This window comes from Suricata suricatta, chromosome 6, assembly GCF_006229205.1.
Source record: "Suricata suricatta isolate VVHF042 chromosome 6, meerkat_22Aug2017_6uvM2_HiC, whole genome shotgun sequence".
In the NCBI taxonomy this organism is placed as follows: domain Eukaryota; kingdom Metazoa; phylum Chordata; class Mammalia; order Carnivora; family Herpestidae; genus Suricata; species Suricata suricatta.
Genome location: NC_043705.1, coordinates 18054235 through 18075940, shown reverse-complemented (window position 1 = coordinate 18075940; position 21706 = coordinate 18054235). Strand labels below are relative to the sequence as shown.

General features: G+C 38.9%; 1 long non-coding RNA gene across 1 annotated transcript in view; it reads right to left on the bottom strand.

Moving 5' to 3' along the window:
- LOC115294422 overlaps nt 1–20539 on the bottom strand; it is a 29065-nt gene extending 8526 nt beyond the window's left edge. The window contains exons 1-2 of the long non-coding RNA XR_003909887.1: nt 20521–20539; nt 5018–5077 (exon numbers count right to left, since the gene is read on the bottom strand). This is a non-coding gene — a long non-coding RNA (uncharacterized LOC115294422). The remainder of the gene's footprint in view (nt 1–5017; nt 5078–20520) is intronic.
- Between the last annotated feature and the right edge of the window lie 1167 nt (nt 20540–21706).

The following is a 21706-nucleotide window of genomic DNA, read 5'->3' as shown; positions in this document are numbered from 1 at the left end:
AATCACTGGGACAAATCTTGATTGGTTAAACTGTATTATTTAAAACTTTTTAGGGGCACCTGGGTGGCTCGGTCGGTTAAGCGTCCGGCTTCGGCTCAGGTCATGATCTCAGGGTTCGTGGGTTCGAGCCCTGCGTCGGGCTCTGTGCTGACAGCTAGCTCAGAGCCTGGAGCCTGTTTCAGATTCTGTATCTCCCTCTCTCTCTGACCCTCCCCTGTTCCAGCTGTCCCTCTCTGTCTCTCAAAAATAAATAAAAAGCATTAAAAAAAAAGTCTCTCTTAAAAAAAATAATAAAACTTTTTATGCTATGACAGATTTATTTTTCTAATATTTATATGCATGTTCTTTTTTTAATGTTTATCTGTTTTGAGAAAGAGAGAGAGAGAGAGAGAGAGAACGTACAAGCAGGGGAGGGGTACAGAGAGAGGGAGAGAAAGAGAATCTCAGGCAGGTTCTCTGCTGCTAACACGGGGCTAGATCTCAAAACCACGACATCTAACCTGAGCTGACATTAAGAGTCAGATGCTTAACTGACTGAGCTACATAGGCACCCCATATGCATTTTCATTAGGATAATGTGCCTGTAATTTTCGTTTCTTACACCGTTGTGTTCAGTTTTGATTTTGTATCAAAGATACTGGTTTCAGAAAAGGATTTTATTAGTTCTGCAGAGACTTAATTACCTACCTCTCTCTCTTCCAATTTTATTTTCCTTTTTTTTCTTGATAAGAGATGTCTGATGATACTCTAGCATATCTCTTTTTCACTTTTCTGTAGATATGACCATGTAATAAATTCTGGTAGGGCTGCCACATTACTGCGTGAAAACACTCCTCTTGGAATTATGTGTACATATGTATATGATTGCTCTGGTTCTAGGTAGGGAGATCTAAACAGAGTGTTGCCACAAAATTTTCAAGAAGTGTTCTTAAAAGAAAAGGAACTATTGTTGTTTTACTTTTCTTCCATTTGGCACACCAGACATGATCGTTAGAGCTCTGTCAGCTGTACTGAATCATAACATGAACTTGAAAATGGAAACTCGCTTACTAAAGATGGTGGGTGAGAAAGATTAGAACCTGGATTCTTGAAGATGCTATAAAGTTGTCTTAGCACATCAGCCATAAAAAGTGTGTGTGTGTGTGTGTGTGTGTGTGTGTGCGTGTGTGATAAAGTTTTATCTTTTATAATCTTCTATTATTTAAATTTTTTTAGTCATACACACCTGAACTTAATGCTTATTAGTACTAGTGGTATTTTTTCTCTTTTTATTCTGGTCACTGAAATAATCTGTGTCGGATAAAAATTATATGTCCTTTATGGGGCGCCTGGGTGGCTCAGTCTGTTAAGCGTCTCACTTGGGCTCAGGTCATGATCTCACAGTCTGTGGTTTCGAGCCCCGCGGGCTCTGTGCCTGGAGGCTGCTTCAGATTCTGTGTCTTCCTCTCTCTCTCTGCTCCTCCCCCACTCGCTCTCTGTTTCTGTTTCTCAAAATAACAAAGACAAAAAAAATTTTAAATAATAAAAAAATTATATATCCTTTAAATGGTTTGTTAACATCATTGTGTAAATCCTCTGGGCCTAAGTTCATAGTTTGTCTCACTAACTTCCCCTTCTGAGTTTCCGTCTCAGAAAAGGATGGTCCAGGTAGACATGCAGTTGCTGTCCTTTCAGCATTCATGAAGCAGAGCCATAGGGCTCTGAGGGGTAGGGCAGGCTATGGCACTCAAGGAAGTATATGGCTCATATCTTCTTTCAAAAGAAGCTGGCACGGAAAACATGGTTGCCTGGCAGCCTTCAGATGCCACATTTGGATCCACTTAAACTACGACCAGCCAATGATGTCGCACAATGGGAGTGCTAGAGACAAGTTATTCCTGTTCAGCATGGAATTATCCTAACTGTCAACCTTTTGTCAAGGACTCCCTTTAGACTTGGTTGAGACTTGCTCAGAACATTACTTTGTCGGAATCTCTTTCTAGTTAAGCCTCCTTCCTTCTCTATCCCCTTTCCCAGGAGACAGACCAGTATCATATTCTAAAGACATCCATGCTTATTCTTCTTTTCCCTCTTTTATTCTTTCACAAGATTTCCCTCAGTAACTGCCTTGCATGTTTCATTTTGTTTTGCTACATACTTCTCAGAGAGCCTGTACTAACAGAGTCAAGACATTAAAAATGCAAAAGGGAGGCACTGCCAACTAAGCAAAGAAATAATCCACTTAGAAGATCATCTAGATAATTAGTAATAAAGCCACAGGGCCTCAAAGTATGAGGTAAAAATAGAATTGTAAAAGGATGAGAAATTCAGAGCCGTAGTAGGAGGACTGTAGCTTCTGCGTGTGCATCGGCCTCGAGTCTGCCCGCCGCCTTGTGCTCATCCTCCCTGATATGCATAGTGCCATTGATGAAACAGCTCAATGTGACATCCTGCGTGGTCTCCACAAGTCCCACCTGGGCAGAAATAGGCTTCGTCTACTACCTTCATCACACTCAGGCTGCTGGGAGCCATCTGAAGACGCAGCGGCTGCAGGATGTCATTCGCTTATCTGCCTCTTTGCCCTGGCAGCACGTCTCCTTAAAAGGAAATCTGGGAGGCACAGTTTCTTCACTGTCACCGACCCTAAATTCCATTTTGTCTGATATCGGTACTGGCACATCTGTAAACACCTAGGATGCTGTTATGTGCTATATCTGATATCATACTTGGTATTATAACTGCTCTTCACACCGCTACTAATTTTTTGGTTGGTAGGTTATTGATTATCCAGACTGCTCAATTAGTGAATGGTCATGTGGTTATTAATGTACACTATTTTTCTTATTATTTCTTTCTGTTTTTACTTTTATTTTATCTATTATTAATAGATAATAATGTGCCTTATTTATTATACATCTTTTGGAATTTTATAAATGCAGCACCTATTCCCTCTGTCACGACTAAGTATTAGACCTTTTTTTAATTTTCCAAGATGTAAAAATGAATAAAAAAATAAACATTCAAATAGAGCTGTTACAATCAAGCATATTTAATTTGAATCTCACTAAAAGGAAAAGTAACTCTCAGCGATTAATTTGCAAGTGTAAAAGATAGTGATTTGGGAGTGGTGGAGAAGAGGAATCATTATAATAAAACATCTAGTATCTTCCACTGTCTTTCAGAGAAAGTACACAAAAAGTATTCCAGTCCCTATGTGTAGAAAGTACCGGTGCTAACAAAGTATGTGCTAAAAGGGACAGCTGTCTACCTCCACCAACACCAGTTCAGAATGGAACGAAAACAGAAACTGAGTGATATCCCCAACCTGAGAGTCTTGAGACCCTCTCTTGGGGTGGCTGACATCTATTTGTTAACTGGTTTGTATGTGTTGGTTATGATAATGGAGACAGGGTGTGATAGAGTGAGCAGCCTGGGGTAGAAGTCAACCACAAGTCCAAGATTTGTCAGAGATGCATTGCCTCTTTTCGACATTGCCTTGGAATGGTCTTTGGCCATCACATCCACGTGTAAATAGGCTAGCCCTGTCTGCTCTGGCGGGATATTAACAGGATAGCATGAAAGGCCTACTAGGTAAGGAGCTGGTGGGAGGAAATGTTCTGGATTCACCACTTTCAGCTCTCTCCTTACTTCTGAATTTTTTCATTTACATTGAATACATTATGGATAGATATTTAAAACTAGGCCAGTCCTTTTGAGTCTGTTTACACTGTCTGTCATTTTTCTTCGTCTTCATTCAAGTTGAATTACCCTTTGTGGGCATAGTTACTTTTTACCAAATATCAGATGTTGCATAGGAGCAATTATTTTTAAACATTTATTTCTCAACAAAATATTGGCAAATCAAACCTGGCAATATGGGAAAATACATCGTAACCAAGAGGGATTTATCCCAGAAATGCAAAGTTGGCTCAACATTAAAATATAATCTGTGAATTTTGCGCTATCAACAGACTGAAAAAGAAAAAAATTACATGATCTTCTCATGAGATGCACAAAAAGTATTGGATAAAAATTTGACATTCATTAATTATTTTTTTAAAAAATCTTCCAGTAATCTGGAAATGGACAGAACTGTCTTCAATAAGATAAAGGACATTGATTAAAACAAACAATGCTAAAGAGAACACAGATGACATCACACTTAATGGTGAAAGGCTGAATTCTTTTCCCTTAAGATTGGTAACAGGACATGAATGTCTACTCTTAGCATTTCTGTTCACAGGAGGTTGTAGCTAGCACAATAAACAAGAAAAAGAAATAAAAGTCATCTAGTCACAAATAACATGATCACAAAACCTCTGTTAATACAGCTACTAGAACTAATGGGTGAATTTAGCAAGATCATTGGGGACAAAACCAATATACAAAATCAATTATCAGTATACCAGCAATGAAAAATTAGAAACTGAATTTAAATCAAATAGTGCTTTTACAATAACACCAAAAATATGAATACTTTGTGGCAAATCAAACAAATGTGTGTAAGATTTCTATGTTGGGAAGTACAAAATTGTGTTCATAGATAAGGGAAGTCAAGCTGGTAGGTAGTTAATTCTCCCCAAAAATGTTCTTCACATTTGGTGGAATCCCAATTATAATAATACCAAGAAACTATGTGTGTGTGAAACTAAAAGAGCTGATTATCAAATTTATATGGAAAAAGTAAGGAAGCTAGAAGAGCTGCCTCCAAATTGGAAAAAAAAAAATCAGGTGGGAGACTCGAAGTACCTAACTGTAGACCTTAGCACTCATGCCAGCGAGGTAAGGGGAAGGGACAGACATACAGATGAATGAAACAGATAGCTCACACACGTATGTTCACTTGATTTTTAATAAAGTTTTCAAGGCAATTTGATGGAGAAAGGACTCCTTTCAATAATTATTAGAACAACTGAGACAGACATATGCAAATAAATGAATATCAACCCATACCTCACACCATAAACAAAAGCTGACTTCAGTTGAATAGACCTGAATATAAAACCTAAGACTATATCACTTAAAAAAACAAACTCACAGTGGAAGTCTTAGTGTCCTTGAGTTAGGTGAAGATGTCGTAGGGCACAAAAAGCACAAACTGTATAAGAGAAAAGTGATAGATTGGTCTTGATCAAAATTAAACATTTCTACTCTTTGAAATGTGCTGAAAAGGCAAGCCATGGAATAAGGTAAAATAATTACAAAATGTGTATCTAATAAAGAACCTGTATCCAGAATTTATGAGGAATTCTCACAGCTCAACCGGAAAATGTCTATTAAAAATATGGACAAAAGATTTGAACACCAAAGAAGATAAAGTAATGGGAAATAAGCTTATGAAGAGAAATTCAACCTCATTAGTCATGAGGAAGTCAACAATTAAAACCAAATATATATCAATGTATATTTAGAGTAATTTTTTAAATTAAAAAACAATAAAACAGAAAAATTTGATTACACCAACTGCAGTGAGTACATGAAGTAACTGGATTTCTCATACATTGTTGGAGGGAAAGAATGGTTATAGGCACTTTGGGAGACTAATGAGTAGCTTCTTTAAAAAGTAAATATAGTGTCACCTGGGTGGCTCAGTCAGTTGGGTGCCCAGCCTTGGCTCAGGTCATGATCTCATGGTTTATGGGTCTGAGCCTTGGTGGGCTCTATGCTGGCAGTGTGGAGCCTGCCTGGTATTCTCACTCTCTCCTCTTTCTACCCCTTCCCTGCTCACACTTTTTCTCTCTCTCTCAAAATAAGTAAATAAACTTAAAACAATACATTTTTAAAAGTAAATATATACCTACCATATAGAATTCCACTTCTGGGAATTTATCCAGGAGAAATAAAAATATATATCCACACAAAATTTTGAGATATTTTTATGTATAAATGGGTATATAAGATACATATATTAGCTTTATTTTGAAATGCCAGAAATTGGAAACCATTAAAATGCCGGTGAACTGATGAATGAAAAACTATGATTCCATTCACACAATGGAGTTCTACTTAGCAATAAGTTGAAAAAAAGGTAGTTGATTTCTGTAAATACAGAGATAAATTTCAACTGCATTATACTACGTGAAAACACCCAAGGTCAAAGGCAGCATGATTCCATTTACACAACATTGCAGAAAAGACAAAACCACAGTGACAAAAATCAAATTGGTTGCTGTGGTCAAGGGGTTGGTGGAGAGAATCGATCACAAAGAGACATGAGGGAACTTTTATATCCTTATCATGGAGGCGGTTACTCAAGTGTGTTTATCAGAAACTATAGAACTATATACTAAAAAGAGAGAATTTAACGGAATGTACACTTTCCTCAATGAACTTCACTTGAGAAAAATCAGCCAATTAAGGATGAATATGATGTAATTTTTACATCTGGTTTTAGTAGACAATTACTGGTACTAGAGATCCGGGATCATTTCAATCACTGAAATTGCATTAAAGTGACTTGAAGCTGGTGTCTGTCTCTGCAACAGCTTGTCTGTATCCAAATCAGTCTTACTCCTGGAGTCTAGCTTTCAGAGTCCTAGCACAGATACTTGGGTCTCCTAACCCTAGGTGGTCCCTCCCTGGACCTTTATTTCTGTCTTTCTTATTTATGACTATTTCTAATCACTAGGGGGAAAAGAGGGGTGTGTGTGAGATGTCTGCTCACCTTTCAGTGAGGAAACCTTAGTCTTGATCACACATCTCCAAGGGAATCTGAGAAATATAGCTGTAGATGTGCAGTCCAGGAAGAATGATGGACTCATGACCTTTGTCACCTGAGGCTACCAAATAATAGTCTAAATTAACATTTTAATACTTGCAGCTAATCATCTCTGAGATCTGCTCTTCTTTTGAATGTTCAGAATGGTAATTTTTTCTTACAGAATGTAAGATTTTTGATATGCTTCATCATGAATTTTTAAAATTTAAAAGAGTGAAGAGAGATTTCTCTGTGCACATTCTCGTGGCTCCTGGTCTCTTCCTCCACACAGAGAGAAGAGCCTGTTCAACCCCTAGCCTAATTCCCAGACGTTAGCAACCTTTTGTCTACTGTAGTCCCACTGATCTGAGATGAATTCTATGCTTGGTCCTGACCCGGCCTTCACGTGTTTGAATTCCTGAACCCACACCACAACCCCCACCCCCCACTTTTCTGCCTGCATTTCTGCAAGTTTCAGGGGATCTTCTCTTTCTGTTTGCGGTCGTAAGTCATGACTAGTGTGCAGGGAGCAAGGGATGGCATGGTGCTGCCTCAGAATGTAGTGCCTTCGGTTCCAAGAACAGTTGCCTGGTTTGGTGTTACTGCAGACAATTTTTTCTGAGCCATGGGCGCAGAAAGAGGAAAAAAAATGAGTGGCTTTGAATTACTTTTGAGGGACTGATTTCCACCGTTTCTAATTGTATGGAACCTGTAAATCATTTTATATTGTGTTGTCTTAATTCTTAGGTAATTGGAAACTCCTTGATTCTGGTATTAGTTAACTCCAAGTTCACTGGTGGTGACAACATACGAAGATTTATCCTTTCTGACTTTTAAAGAAAATATTTTAATGAGAAAGTTGGGATAAGCTGGGTCAATAACTCTTTCCAGATCCCATTTTAAATCAGAATGTTGTGTTCGGCTTCTTTACAGGTTATTTTTTTCTTTCATCACTTAACCTTAATTTCTCTTTAGAAAAATTTCCAAGTTCTTCAGCCTCCTTCATCAGTTTTAAGAGCACTAAATTGAAGCTTCCCTAATGTCTATAGTACTTGGACAAACAAGATAAATAAAATCAAGGGCACAGCATTCCAACTGTGAATTGCGTTATGCAATGGGAATGATTCAGTATCTGACAAGTCATATGAATAATAAAAAAGCATTAGAACTACCTTCTGCTCATATCTACACAAACTCAAAAAACCATATCATATATACTGGAGGGCACATTTTATATCAGTGAGTGTTAAACTCTGGATACAAATTTTTATGCACAAAAAAGGAACAGGGACATACTTAGATAACTGATTTCTACTTTGGTAAGGTTTTTATTTTGTTTTTATACCCAGTGAGTCAGTGTAATATGTTTTATATGTGATAAAAAGAAATAAGAGCTTAGCCACTTAATGCATTCCAAAAAGAGGGTGAAAATAAGCAAATTTTCAACTTTCATAGTTAATAATGGTGGGGTAATTATGTCGCCTAGAAAAATCATTATATTTCATGTATTACATATAGTTAACTCTCATCCTTTTGTGGCATAAAACATAATGATCCTTCCCACATCTACATAAATAAACCTCCCCACCCTTTATCCTTACAAATCACTGTGACATAGCTCCCAAACTAGACACTCCATTAAATTGATGAGTAAATAAATTAAAAAGACCAGCCGTCCTTTCTAATTTATATGCTACTTAAAGGTGTTATAAAATAAAACTTGCTTTTAATATTTCCGGGTACTCCACTCATCTAAATTGAATAAAATTCACATATTTGATGGGTGGAATATACTATTTATATTTATGCATCAGTGACTGCTTCCTTTACAAACGGCTCACCTGTCCTCAAGTAAAGCAAATTGAAAATGCGTGATTATTCCACGTCTTCTGCCAGCCTCTGGACGGATTTTGCTTCTACACACATTGGTAGCATGCCCTCCTTATGTCTTGAAATGAGAAACTCACATAGAGCCAGAGAGGACGAGATAGCTCTCATTTTCATCTTTCAGTAGAGTCTGTGTTTTTGTGTTTCATCCAGGTTTTTGCTTTTTATTTGGATTTTGTTCATTTGCTCCTCTGTGCGTTGGATGTTTTGCTTTTAATACCAATGGGATGTTCTTTAAAAAGGCTATCCTGCTAATGAAGATACGTAAGCCCTTGTTTTTCCCTTTTCAGAACAATATCCCACTTCACTTTCTTAAATTTACTAGGCTTTTGTGGGTTTTCCCACATGTTCCTTGAGAAGGTTGGCAGATCTGGGATTTTATGAGAACTGCACGACGGGTTTCTTTTTCCAAGACTTGCTCGCGGAGAAGTTTCTTTCCAGCGCTCGCCAGGTTCTGGTCACAAGCTCGCTCTGCAGCCTGTCGTGTAGGGAGCCAATTAGAGCGCGTGTTCAGGCCGGAATGCCGTCTTTTTTGAGACCCGCAGCTCTTTCTGAATCCTCTGGGCTTTTAATGCAATGTTGAAATCTGCTCCTGCTTGACTCCTACAGCTGGTTTTGATCAGGCTCCTCTAAAGAGGAAGTTTCAATTAGCACAGCTCCAAATGTGCTCTGGAGGTATATTTTTATGACTGCTCGACTAATAGCACGCTTTGTTCCTAGTGGTGTGTGACTCCTTAGCAAACACTGCCATTCGTGTGAGTCACCAATGACTTTATCGCAAGGCGAAGCTTTGCCAAAACCCAAAGAATGAGACGGCCAAATTGAATTAGTGGTTGAAACACATTAATTTATGCTAGATAAATGTTATTGTGGTCCCGTGGGCAAGTGCTCAGGTCATAGGCTTTATGCACTATTTGCAGGAAGAGGGCTGCGTGGCAGTAAATCAGCTCTGTACCTGGACTTTATGAAGGACTTAGAGCCACTTGCTCTCTCCTGTTCCCTTCAATTGCTTCTACCTCTTCCTCCACCTATCACTGCCTTCCATTGAGGCAGCCCCCCATTTTGGACCCGTTTGGTGATATTTAACATGTAAGCGGCTGGATGAATGATTTGTGTTGGCGCTGCCTGGCTCTGGTTGAGACGTGGCCATCTCTTGCGCCTGTGGCCCTCGCCGCAGGCAGCTGTGTGTTCATCATCCGAGACTACAGACCTCAGTGGGTGCAGGGCTCTGGCTTAGCACCAGCTTTCAGAGTCCGGGCAGCTGTGCCGTAAATGGGAACCTTGACGTCTCAAACACAGCACACACAACCGAGTCCTGACAGGGCTGTTTCTTTTCTGGGGAGGAATTAGATCCACTTAAGGCTGGATTATTTCTAGAGTAAGAAAAGTAGAAATAAGTGTTTTCTGGCTGCAAATTGTGGCAAGTGAGAGATGATGCCAAGAAAAAATTATGCATAAATGATAGTGTTTAAACTTGTTTTTATGTGTTTAGATGTGCCTCTGCCAAAAAACTGACAAGGCCTCTTGGTTGGCATTTTTTCAGAGAGAGACCACTCACACACTGAACATTTTCTTAATAAAGAAGTAATTGTAAATCACTGGTGTCTAGGCACGTGATAGCCAGTTTACCTTAAACATGATCTCTTGTGAGACACAGGGAAAACAACTGGCCGGGCAGAGCGGTGCGCCGTGGCCTCCCCCCACGCCCCCGTCACCAGAAACGCCTGTGTGTCAGTCAAAGCCCTGGCAAGGCTAGTGCAGCCGATGAGGGAAGGGGCTCCAGAGTGGGTGCTAGGTTTAAATAGTACACTGCCTCTTCTTCGCGTTGTGATCCGTAGCCGTTCGCTGCTCTCTGTATCCTCACGTGTGAAATAGAGATGACAGTAATACCCGCTTTTGTAGTGTTAAGATTAATGACATTCATGAATGTAACCCACGAACAAAGTAAATGGGGAGCAAGGTAAGATTTTAATAAATTATGGTTTCTATTAATTATCGATGTCACTATTATTACTGCTGTTGATCTAAAAGACAATCTCTGCTTTATTTCAATTTCCCAGTGGCTTCTGGAAGGAGCTGCTGCTACGGTGGAGGTTGCCTTCTCCTGGCATTATCTAGCCTCACCTGAAGAATGTTCAGGCTATCATATTGTATTTAGCACATTGATCTTGACCTACCTAACCTTTTGGTCCTGCTATACTGTGATGTTTTGGTTTCATTTATATATATTTATGTGTGTGTGTGTGTGTACATACATACATGTATGTATACATATATACACAGATATATACACATATATTTGAAGATAGCTTCTATGACACACATCTTAATACTTAGCATTGAGCAGAGAGGCTGAGGTATGACAAGTGCTCATCTATCTCATTTTTGTTAAATTCACTTTCATGTTGACAAATGCCCTCGTGTGTATGCTTATAATTTCACATGTAAACTTGTCCAATGGTAAATTTTTCTCCAAAATTCAGCATGCATCCCCAAGATCAGACAAGACATCATCTACAGATTAAAAAAAATAATAAAGGGCAATGCTGCCCCTGTCGTACTGGGAATACAAAAAGAAAAAAAAAATGTAATTGACTCGCAGGGTCTTGAAGCTTTCTAAATTAATTCAACCTTATGTATGTTTTTCTAGCTGAGTTCCCAGCCAAAGCTCATTCAAATGTTTGAATTTAATCTGTTGGTTGCTTCACAGTCATTACCTAGTTACTTGGCTGATTTCAAAAACAAAACCATAAATTTAGTCAAACCTTTCTAACCTATCTTTATGTATAACTTCATTAAGAAATTTTTATTTGTCCTGCTTTCCATTTTAAATTGAACTTCCTTGAAGCACCTGGGTGGCTCAGTCATTTGAACATCCGACTTCGGCTCAGGGCATGATCTCACGGTTCATGGGTTCAAGCCCCACATCGGACTCTGTGCTGACAGCTCAGAGCTTGGAGCCTGCTTTGGATTCTGTGTCTCCCTCTCTCTCTTCCCCTCTCCCACTCATTCTCTCTCTCCCAAAAAAATAGACGGTAAAAAAAATTAAATTAAACTTCCTTAAGACCGGGTGATTTGTCTTTTCAAACTCCCAAAAATGTTTGTAGCTTCTTACTCAATATGTGCCTACTGAATATTACATAAAATAATGTACATGGCTTAATTTCCCAGTGCCAATTTTGCTTCCCATGTCATTAAACAGAATTTTTTTTTTAATCTCATGGGCATTTTACTTTTTTAAAAGAAAAGTTAAGTGTAATCTAAGGTGCAAATAGTTGTTGAGCCTCTATACCTGGGCTTTTAAAAAATCTGTAGCCCTGATACTAAAAGCTCCATAAGAAGAAAGATACTGTCTTCTTGCCTCCAGTTTGGTCCAAGTGCCTAGAACTGTCCTCTGGAACATAAGGCCTGGAGTATTTGTTGAAATAATTAATAAATTAATGAAAACTGATTGAACAGTAAATTAACTCAGGTCTACTCCATGTTTCTGTCTTTCCCTTCAAATTATATTTTATCCACATATTTTTCCTCATTCAGATAAAACTTTGCTTCTTAACCACATAGTTTTTATAATTGAAACTACCTCTTCAAGAATTAGTTTCGATGAAAAAAAAAGGTACAGATAGTATTGTTTTATAGTAAATGGTGAAATTTACAAATTTAAAAATTTATCTCATCATGAGGATACTGACTTTTAAACTATAACCACTATTTGTGGTTTCTTGTGGCACTTTTTGAATAGCCCAAAGTGGCAAGATGACTTCTTGTTATTTTAAAAGGCTCCGGTCCAGTGTGTAACATCATGAGTAGCATCTGTCTCGGGCCAGAAGTCATGGGGGTTCAAAAGCTTCCCATGGAGATGGGTAATCAATAAAAGTTCTGTGTTCAGGATTTTGTACATTTTGTTAATTAGGCCAAAGCAACAAGCCTTTGTGGCAATTATCCAGACAGTGATGTAAAAAGATGGCCTGACAAACAAACTTCCGTAATCCACTTACGTCTCACAGAAGCCAAAGGGCTGGAAAAGCCTATTAGCAAAAGCTCCCTGCGTGTCTGTTTGGAGACATTGTTAAATCAGAGTCGCAGCACCTGAGGCGGTCTGTTAATAAAGATCGTTTGTAGCAGATTTCTGTTCTATTAAGAATGGACATAAAACAGCATAATTTAAAACATGTCAATAACTCAAGGCAAACCTGCCAAACATAGTCTGTTCTGTCTTTATAAAATAGAGCCAAGTATACACAAGGAAAGTGCCAGGAAGGCTTCTGCTGAGTTTAGAGATTGTTCATGATAAATAATGTGATCCTTCAAGTTAAACCAACCTCTTGGTTGGGTGTCTCTGTGTCTTTTCTGTGCTAAACTCAAGGGATCTTTTTTATTTAAGGGCCAATGAGATTCCTAACCTCCAGTCCTCGAAGATGCCTGGAAACCGGTGCCCTTTATCAGCCTCGTGAATTCATAATCACTTGTGAGTGCTTCATTCCCCCCACCCCTCAACCCCCACCCTCATTCTTTCCTCCTCCTGAGTGGCATTTACTGGTGGTTTGGGAACAGATCTTTGTAGACAATGAGCTACAGTTAGGTTGTTTTCAGAAGAGTCACTGAAGAATCTGAAAAACCAAGCACTAAGTCACCCCTTGTCGTCTACACTTGATTAAATATGCTTTTCTGTTTTCAGTGACTGTGGTGTATTTTTAACACAAAAACAAGGACCAGAGAGTCAATATTTCTGCAGCGTTTATCTGGCCTTACTTTGTTCCAGTGGCAAAAGCTGATTGATGGCATTCTTAATGAGCACGTTGGGAGGGAGGCTGAGAAAAAGTATCTAAAGGGGGCTGCAGGGGCGCTGGGTGGCTCAGTCTGTTAAGCATCTGATTGCATCAGGTCATGATCTCACGTTCGTGGGTTTGAGCCCGCGCGTGCTGTCAGCACAGAGCCTTGATCCTGCTTCAGACTCTGTGTCTCCTTCGCTCTCTCCCCTTCCCCCTCTCGTGCTCTGTCTCTATCTTAAAAATAAAGAAAACATAAAGGGACTCTGTGCATTGCTGCATATGTGGCCTAACCCATGTTTAGCTAAGGCCATGTTCAACAGGCCTGTAGATGAAAATTTAACAAACTGCATCTCCTAATCGGGCTTGGGTAGATGGTTGAGCCTGAGCGATAGTATCTTCTGTATAAGAAGGCCTCTCATGCACTGAGTGGTGGTTTTAATTAAATCCAGTAGGCTGAGAAAAGTGGTTTGGCAGTTTCCATTGATTTATTGTGTCTGTGACATCTGGGCCTGATTTATTGTATTGACTTGCAGAATTGTTTTTGGACGCTCATCCTACATATTTTCATTCTGGTTTTGGGGACTCACAGGTTATAAATAAGTCGCATTTTCAATCTGTGGTGATTTTTGTTTTCTCTGTGTTTTTCTTATTTTGGTGAGATGGGAAACTTTTGAATTCATCTTATTAATGTGACTATTTGCAAGCCTGAGATTTTGTGGGTTTATATGCATGGAGAGGGCTGATTTAAAAGTAGTAGTGGGTCAGGGTGTGGGGGTGGCTCAGTCGGCTAAGCAACCGACTTCGGCTTAGTTCATGATCTCAGGGTTCATGGGTTTGAGTCCCTGTGCTAACAGCTCAGAGCCTGGAGTCTGCTTCAGATTCCTATCTCCCTCCCTCTGTCCCTCCCCCACTCATGCTCTGTCTCTGTCTCTCAAAAATAAACAAACAACAACAAAAAAGTAGTACTGGGTTGAAGTTCATTATCAGCATTTTGCTTACGTTTGTGGGGAGAGAGAGTGAGAGAGATTGATGATCTTTTAAAATTTAGTCTATAAATTGACAAACTATTTGCTCCCCATTTTAGCTTTGTTAATTTTTAAGTTTGGGTTTTAGATATAAATACGTTCAGTGATCTGAACATAGTGATCATATTCATGTGGATGTTACAAACAAGGGTTACCCAACCCAAATTTGACTGTAGACAAATCAACCTTAGAAAGTGTTGGCTCCAAACTCCACGTTGCATGTGTGAGAAGGGAGGGCAGACAAGAGTCAAGTTGCAAGGAGGGTGGGGAAGCAAGCAGGTCTCAATCAGCCTAAATATTTTTACGAGTCTGTGAATGAGTGCTTGCACATCGCAGCCACAGACCCTGTAATGATGTGGTGGGCCCCAGGGCTCTGTCTCTCTATTCCCTACAGCTGGGGCCACTTAGCCCCTCACCTGAATCCCCAGCCAGGATTCTGGAACAAATCAGGGAAAATTTAAGGAGTCTAGGTAAGTCTCTCAGGCAAATCAACTTCAGGTCAGCCTGTGACTTAGCTCAGTTTAACCTTCTGTGTCAGTATTAGAAGCTGGTCAGTGTGCCTTGTAGTCAGCCTCTAAGTGGTATTTAATCCATTTGGCATGGCTTCCCATTTTTTATTCTTGAGCTCTTATCTCTATGTCAGTAGCCTATCTTGTTAGTCTTTGAGTTTCTCTCCGGAATGCCCAGACTACTGCTTTGAGCCCAAATTTGGGACCTATCATTAATCACTTATTGCCTATGGCAGAATACACTCATGACCATGTTCAGATGTCTCTTTGTGGACCATCGCTGGGCCTACCAACTCAGTGCAGTCTCCCTGAAATCTAGGTTCGCTCTTGTATAAGTAATTGTATATCTTAGGATCCAGCGTGATACATAGTCTTTCCTTTAAAATCCTAATTTTTTCCCTCATTTTCTTTTGTGGGGCTCTCAGTTAAGATAGAGAAAGACTGCTCACCGCTAAAGCTATATCAGGTTCATCTGAAAACTTGTAATTTATTCTCCATGGTATCTGAGTTGCTGCAGATAGCTCCTAAACTTCTCGGTTTTTCTGGGGGTTGTTCAGTGGAATTCCCCAAATGGGATGGGTTGGAGTATGTGAAAGGAAACTCATTTATAGGAAGTGCTTCCTGAACATCTACAAACAGGCATGGATTTTAGCCCAGCATAAAATTTTGGAAAACCTCATTCATGTCAAACTCAAAGAAGAAATAATGCCAGATGATTTTTTTAAAAAACAATTTTACTGAGATATACTCTATATACTAATAAATTAACCATTTAAATTGTGTAAGTCAGTGATTAGTAAAGTTTTAAAAAATTGTTTAGACTTCATCAGATTTCAAGTTCAGAACAATATCATTACCCCAAAAAAACCTGGTCTCAAAGAGGTAGTCAAGATTGTTTTATGTGAATTATCTCAAACTAAGTTAATCATAGAATGATATTCTGTACATACTATAGGAAGAACGTACACAAAACTTACACATCTGAAAACAGCGTAGGGAAGTGCTCTCATGCATGCTGAATCTGGATAATGTGGTTGATTCAATCCAGGAATAAGATTGCAGTGTATCCTGTCCTTTATACAGAAAAAATTCCGAGAGACTTGTAAAAATAACTATTCTGGAGAAGATTAAGTCTATATGTGCACAAAAGTACCTCACATATTAGAAAGAACTGTGCCTTCTGTGCTAAGTGCCGATGAGGAGACACTTCCTCAGTACTAAACACCAGTCTGATTTCCCTGTGCTCTGGGCTCCCTGGGCCTACCTGCAAGGTCTTGTACCCTCAGGGTAAACACCAAGATTTCTGAAGCCACATTTCCTAATGGACCGCAAAGAGCTGGCTTTGAAAGTATAGCATAAAGAGAGGCTAGAAAGAATCTTCTCAGTAGGAAGTGTGCAGTTCTACCCTGTCAGAGATAATGATCCGTATGGTGTTTTTCCCTTGTGACTCTGTCCAGTAGACAAGGGACTATATTAGCAAGATATCGAGCATTTAAAAATCTGGTTCCTAGGTTACGTGTGGGTTTAGTAAAGCATCCCTTCTGAGACACTGAAGAATTCATCTGAATTATTCAAAAATAAAAGGCTGACTGTTTGCTTTTACTTTCGCTAAAACATGACACCTAAGAAATAGCAGTGATCTGGAGGATGAGTTTTGCTTGGCAGGCTTCCCAATCTTGTTTACAAGAGTTTTTCAAGCAATTTTATTTTTATGAACATGACTCTATTAGACCATGAGGGGAAATGCATAATTAGGTGTTGAACCTTGAAGCATTTATAATCCAGCTGAAGAAGTAAAGTGTGCTTCCCCTGGACAGAATATTAGAGTCAACTCTTACTGTAGGAAGTGCCTTCTTTTAAATAACTGTGGCAGGGATTGGGTATAAATAATATTTACCAAGGTGGACCCTTGGTGACATCTAATAAATGTGGTCAGAACAAAAGCTACCTAGATTCACCACCCCTTCCCTTTCTGTGTCTTCATCTTCCCTCCAAATCCCCCATTAATGGGAGAGAGAAAGTTTCCTGTTATTGAGTTGATCAGGTAAGTAGTAAGCTCTTATTTTTACTGGATTAATGGCTTTGAAAAGAAGAAACAAAGATGCTCAACAGGGTGACAACTAAGTGCCCCTGAGTCAACTGTCCATTTTTTCTATAAAATGTTCATCTTCTTATTCAAGCAGAATATTTTCTGGGGGAAAGACCATGATGTTGTAGTCTTGGTAAGATCCTGGCACCTTGTGATTCAAATGTATGCTTATCTCTGCAGCTCTTCAAAACGTATTAGCACCTTCCCCCCTCCCTACTTTCATTTTTTATAAATCGTGGGTTGAGTTGTGCTGACACACTAGTACATTGCTATTACAGAAATTGGGTTTCCTCTTATCTCATTCAGCCACTAAACCATTTGTTTTAAAAGTGACAATTGTATCTATAAGCCTATGAATGCGAGGGTCATTTATTATAGGGCCCATGATTTATCTACAGCTTTGGGTCTTATGGACCATGGCTTTTATTTGCAAAATCAGACCGATTGGGTTCTTTATAATACCACATTTTATCTCCGTAGGAGTAAAAGTCTAGCTCACTTAGGTGGATATCTACGTAAATACTTACTAATGATGGATGTAAGGGGACAAGAGTCTTTTATCTTGAGGTTTTTTTTCACAAACCACCTCAAACTCAGCAGGCAACTGTTTTCAGGAGTACAGTCTCCTGGTGAAAATCTTTGATGTACTTTTTGCTTTGGTGAAGCGTTCTTGGAACTGCCTCCTGAACACACTTAATTGTTTCATGGTTGCCTTCGGTTGAAATGCAAAATATTTTTTTAATGGTTTTCAACGATGAAAGAACCAATCAATACAAGTTCATTTCTACCCATTTCTTCTAATTCCAACTTAATACGTTTGTCTTACGGGGAAAAATTAGGTAGCAGGGCAGTTGGGAAGGAGCTTACACTCAGAAGTGGTTTAAAATGTATTTACAACTTAGGTGTTATATAACAGTCCCCTTATTTTAGCAATAACTTTAGATTGGTGAGTTTTCTTTTCTTTTTTTGAAATTTTTGACTCACAGAGTATGAGAAACTCTCATTGAAGAACCTATGAAAAAATGTAGCAAAGCTTTTTGTTGATGGGAAGGAATAGTAATTTTTTAACTAATCGACACTATTAATAATATTACTATGAGATCATTGCTCCTAAAGCCTTGTTCCTAAAAGTAAAATGTAACTGACTCGGTTTATGACCAGAGAGCCATTTCAGGCTAGTTTGGGATAAATTTACCACCTAAAGTTCTCAGATAACACCTGGTTAAATAGGTTAGAAAGTAACTGGTTGGGAGTAGGACTCGCAAGTTTCAGGGAGGAGAAAGATCCTTCAGAGAGATAATTTTTATTGATCTTGACATCCTTGAGTTGTCTGGTCTTCTAACCCTTCCAACTGGTCCTTCTAGGCCATCATTTTCCTTCTAGTTTTAGAGTTTTCCCTAACAATTGCCACTGTCCCCACTTTGTCATTCCTCTAGCTAAAATACCTCATTCTACTTACTTTCTGGCTCCTTTCTCCAAACGGTTGGTAAGTCATCCCGAGAAGATGGGCCCCCTTAACTGGGCCTTCTTAGGGTCTCTGCTGGTAGTTGCAAGCTTCTATTCATGCAGCTTGGCATGTCCCTTCCTCATTCCATTCTTGTATCTTCTCTGCAGTCATCTGCCAGGTAGGTTTCCTAGACGTGTGGCAAGAATTGGAATCCAGTACCTCCTGAGATCATTCTTTATCATGGACAGATCCTATTGCTAGGGAGAGCTTTATTGGGATGCATTAAAATCTGTGTCCTGTAGCTGCTGCCAATGGGTCCTACTTAAGCACTTAGGTTATGATGGAGAATACGAGACTTTAACCCAAGTATTAGCTCAAAATGCCTCTCTTCACTATCTAGCCTTAGCCCTCTGGATCTTCTTCCCAATACCAGCCGTCAAACTTGATCCGTGCTTTCATCTCCATCCCAGTTAGTAAAGAGGCTTGATTCAGCTGTTGTTTTCTCACTTGAATTTCTAATTGCCTTCCCTCTACTCTACCAATTCCGTTATGAATTTTCTTAGGTCTACCTTACACCACATAAATTAAAATAAATAAAGCTTCCTCTTAGCCCTGCTGTTTTCCAAACAAACACATAATCTTTTGCCATCTTTTTTCTGTCGTTACTTTACTAGATTTCTATAATTGATCTGTGTTTTGCATTAGTTTTTTTTATAAGCTACAAAGGTACTAGTTAGCATAGTGTTTTATCAATTAGAAATAAGCCTAGTAGTTAACAGATTTCCAAAAATAGGCAAAGGTTAAGATTTGATAGACACTAATACATAAAATTAGAACAAAAAGTTGATATTGTCTAATGGATGAATGCATGTATCTGGTCTAATCTCTTTGCATTAGGAAGAATCTTCTAGGGAAATTTTTATCCTATGTCACATTTAAATAACTAATAACCCTCCTTCCCAAATTCAACTATGCAGACTGGGAGTGGAATACTATACTAGTATTTAAAATGTTGTAATCTATTAAGTTTTCTGTGATGAGCAGGACATATTAATAATACACTATTTTTTAATCCCAAATACTACAGTCTTACTGTGAGTATCGCTCTGTACTCCTGTTGCAAAGTGAAGGATCTGATGCCTTTTGCACTCGTAGGCCCTCCCCTCTCACTCTTGATGAGATGGGGGGTCTTTGGTAAGGGACAAGAAAAAGAGAGAGGCTGTTACCATGAAACTATGTAATAGTATTTTTTTTAAATAATCAGTATTTAAATAAAGGTTTCTTTGTTGGGTGGATATCTTGCTCTGAGAAGTCCCACAGACCAAAACACACTCCAAGGAATAGTGGGAAGAGCTGCTGGCCCTTACTGTTGAAGCAGAGAATGAAGAAGAGAATGCAAGAGTTAGAAAGAACTAGAAAAATATGAAGATGAATCCCACTCTTCATAAACATGCCATAGAACACACATTTTTGGAAAAAATAAACGGAGTAAAGGGAATTATTCGTAATGTGAAAGTAATTCATCATTAAATGGAATTCCTTACAGTTCTCTTGAATAAAATAGTTCCCTGGTGCTTTCACAGTGATTCACTGTCTGATCACTTAATTCTTGCAATTTAAAGGTCCTAAGATGAGCTATATCTAAATATAGCTGTGTGTTATTTAACATACACAGATAAAACTCCCGTGTATATTTGCACATTAAAATTTTGTGAGATACTCCAAACTCTAACATTCTCATAGTTTAATGGATTTATGTAACTCACAGTGACATTCTGGAGTTCTCTAAATTCGGAGCACCACATAAAACTAAATTTGATTCCATCAGTTTTCCTTGATGAAAGAACATTACTTAAACCTTTGTGATTTGTGACCTCTGATTGAGCTCTGTTAAATGTGATTCGAAGGTCATGTCTAACTTAAAGCCATGGAACACAGTGCAAATTCATTACTTCACTTTAATTCATGTAGTGGCACGGCTCAGATCCCATGAATATTTGTACCTCTGACCCAGAACTGGGAAGAAATTCCATCTCTCCAATGTTGCCATATCATTCAGCCTCCATCAGTGAGAGTGCAGAAGCCCGCAAGGAAATAAAAGTTCATGATACTCACCAAGACATCCACAGAAGTCCACTGTTGCTGTCCTACAATGAAAGTGCAGGTTACACAAAAGAGAAAAGCACGATATATCTCTCACCAGCAAATGAAGCCATTAATAATGTCTTAACACCATGAATTATATAGTTTCCAAAAGCAAATGGGAAAAATAGCCAACAAGCAGGATTCATTACAAACGTTTATGAAGTTTCTCAACTGTGGAAAGGATTTTGGAATTAATTCAGTATAGCCTCTTGTTTTAGAATTAAGGTGACTGAAGCAGAAAATATAAACTATTTGAGGTTACACAGCTTATTAGAGGCACAGTCAGGACAAGAGCTCAGAATTCCTGATTTCAGTCTAGTCCACTATACCAGTAATTAGTTGCTAAGACAACTATGTATTCCTAAGATGTCTTTAGGTATATAAAACCAGCTATGAGAAACATGTATTTCCCTTGACCATGTATTGTCAACAGGGGCTCTATCACCTCCAAAGGAGTGAACATTGCCTGGAGATTGAAAAACTCTTAGATATTAGATATGACCTTCTGAAACACCATCATAGCCAGTCAGACATACTACATATCTTTGGCTTCCAAGTTTCAAGGTAAAGGATGAGGTGAAGAAGAAAGGATTAAGAAAAGAACATGTAGAAAAGCTTTCTAAGGTCCACAACTTTAAAAAAATTGTTTATTTATTTCTGAGAGAGAGATAGAATATAAGTGGAGGAGCGGCAGAGACAGGAAGACACAGAATCGGAAGCAGGCTCCAGACTCTGAGCTGTCAGCACAGAGCCCAACGCAGGGCTCAAACTAACAAACTGTGAGATCATGACCTAGGCTAAAGTCAGATACTTAACTGACTGAGCCATCCAGGCGCCCCCACAACCTTTTTTTTTTTTTTAATCTAGAGCTCATGGTTTTAGGGAAGGATCTTAGGCAAGTGGCCCAAACACTGCTGACTACAGATCCTGGAAGCTCATTTGGTTTTTAGAGTTAAGCCAGGAAGTTGAGCTCCAGAGGTATGCTTTGCTATTCTTATCAAGGTTGGCGACCTGTGGTGAATCATACCAACTGCCTTTTTATAGAACTAAATTCAAGCCTTCATCATTTTTTACCCAGAGAACAAACCAGAAAGAGGTTACACAGTGTGCTGAGTACTATGAACAAGGTACGTATAAGATGGCTATAGGAATCTAC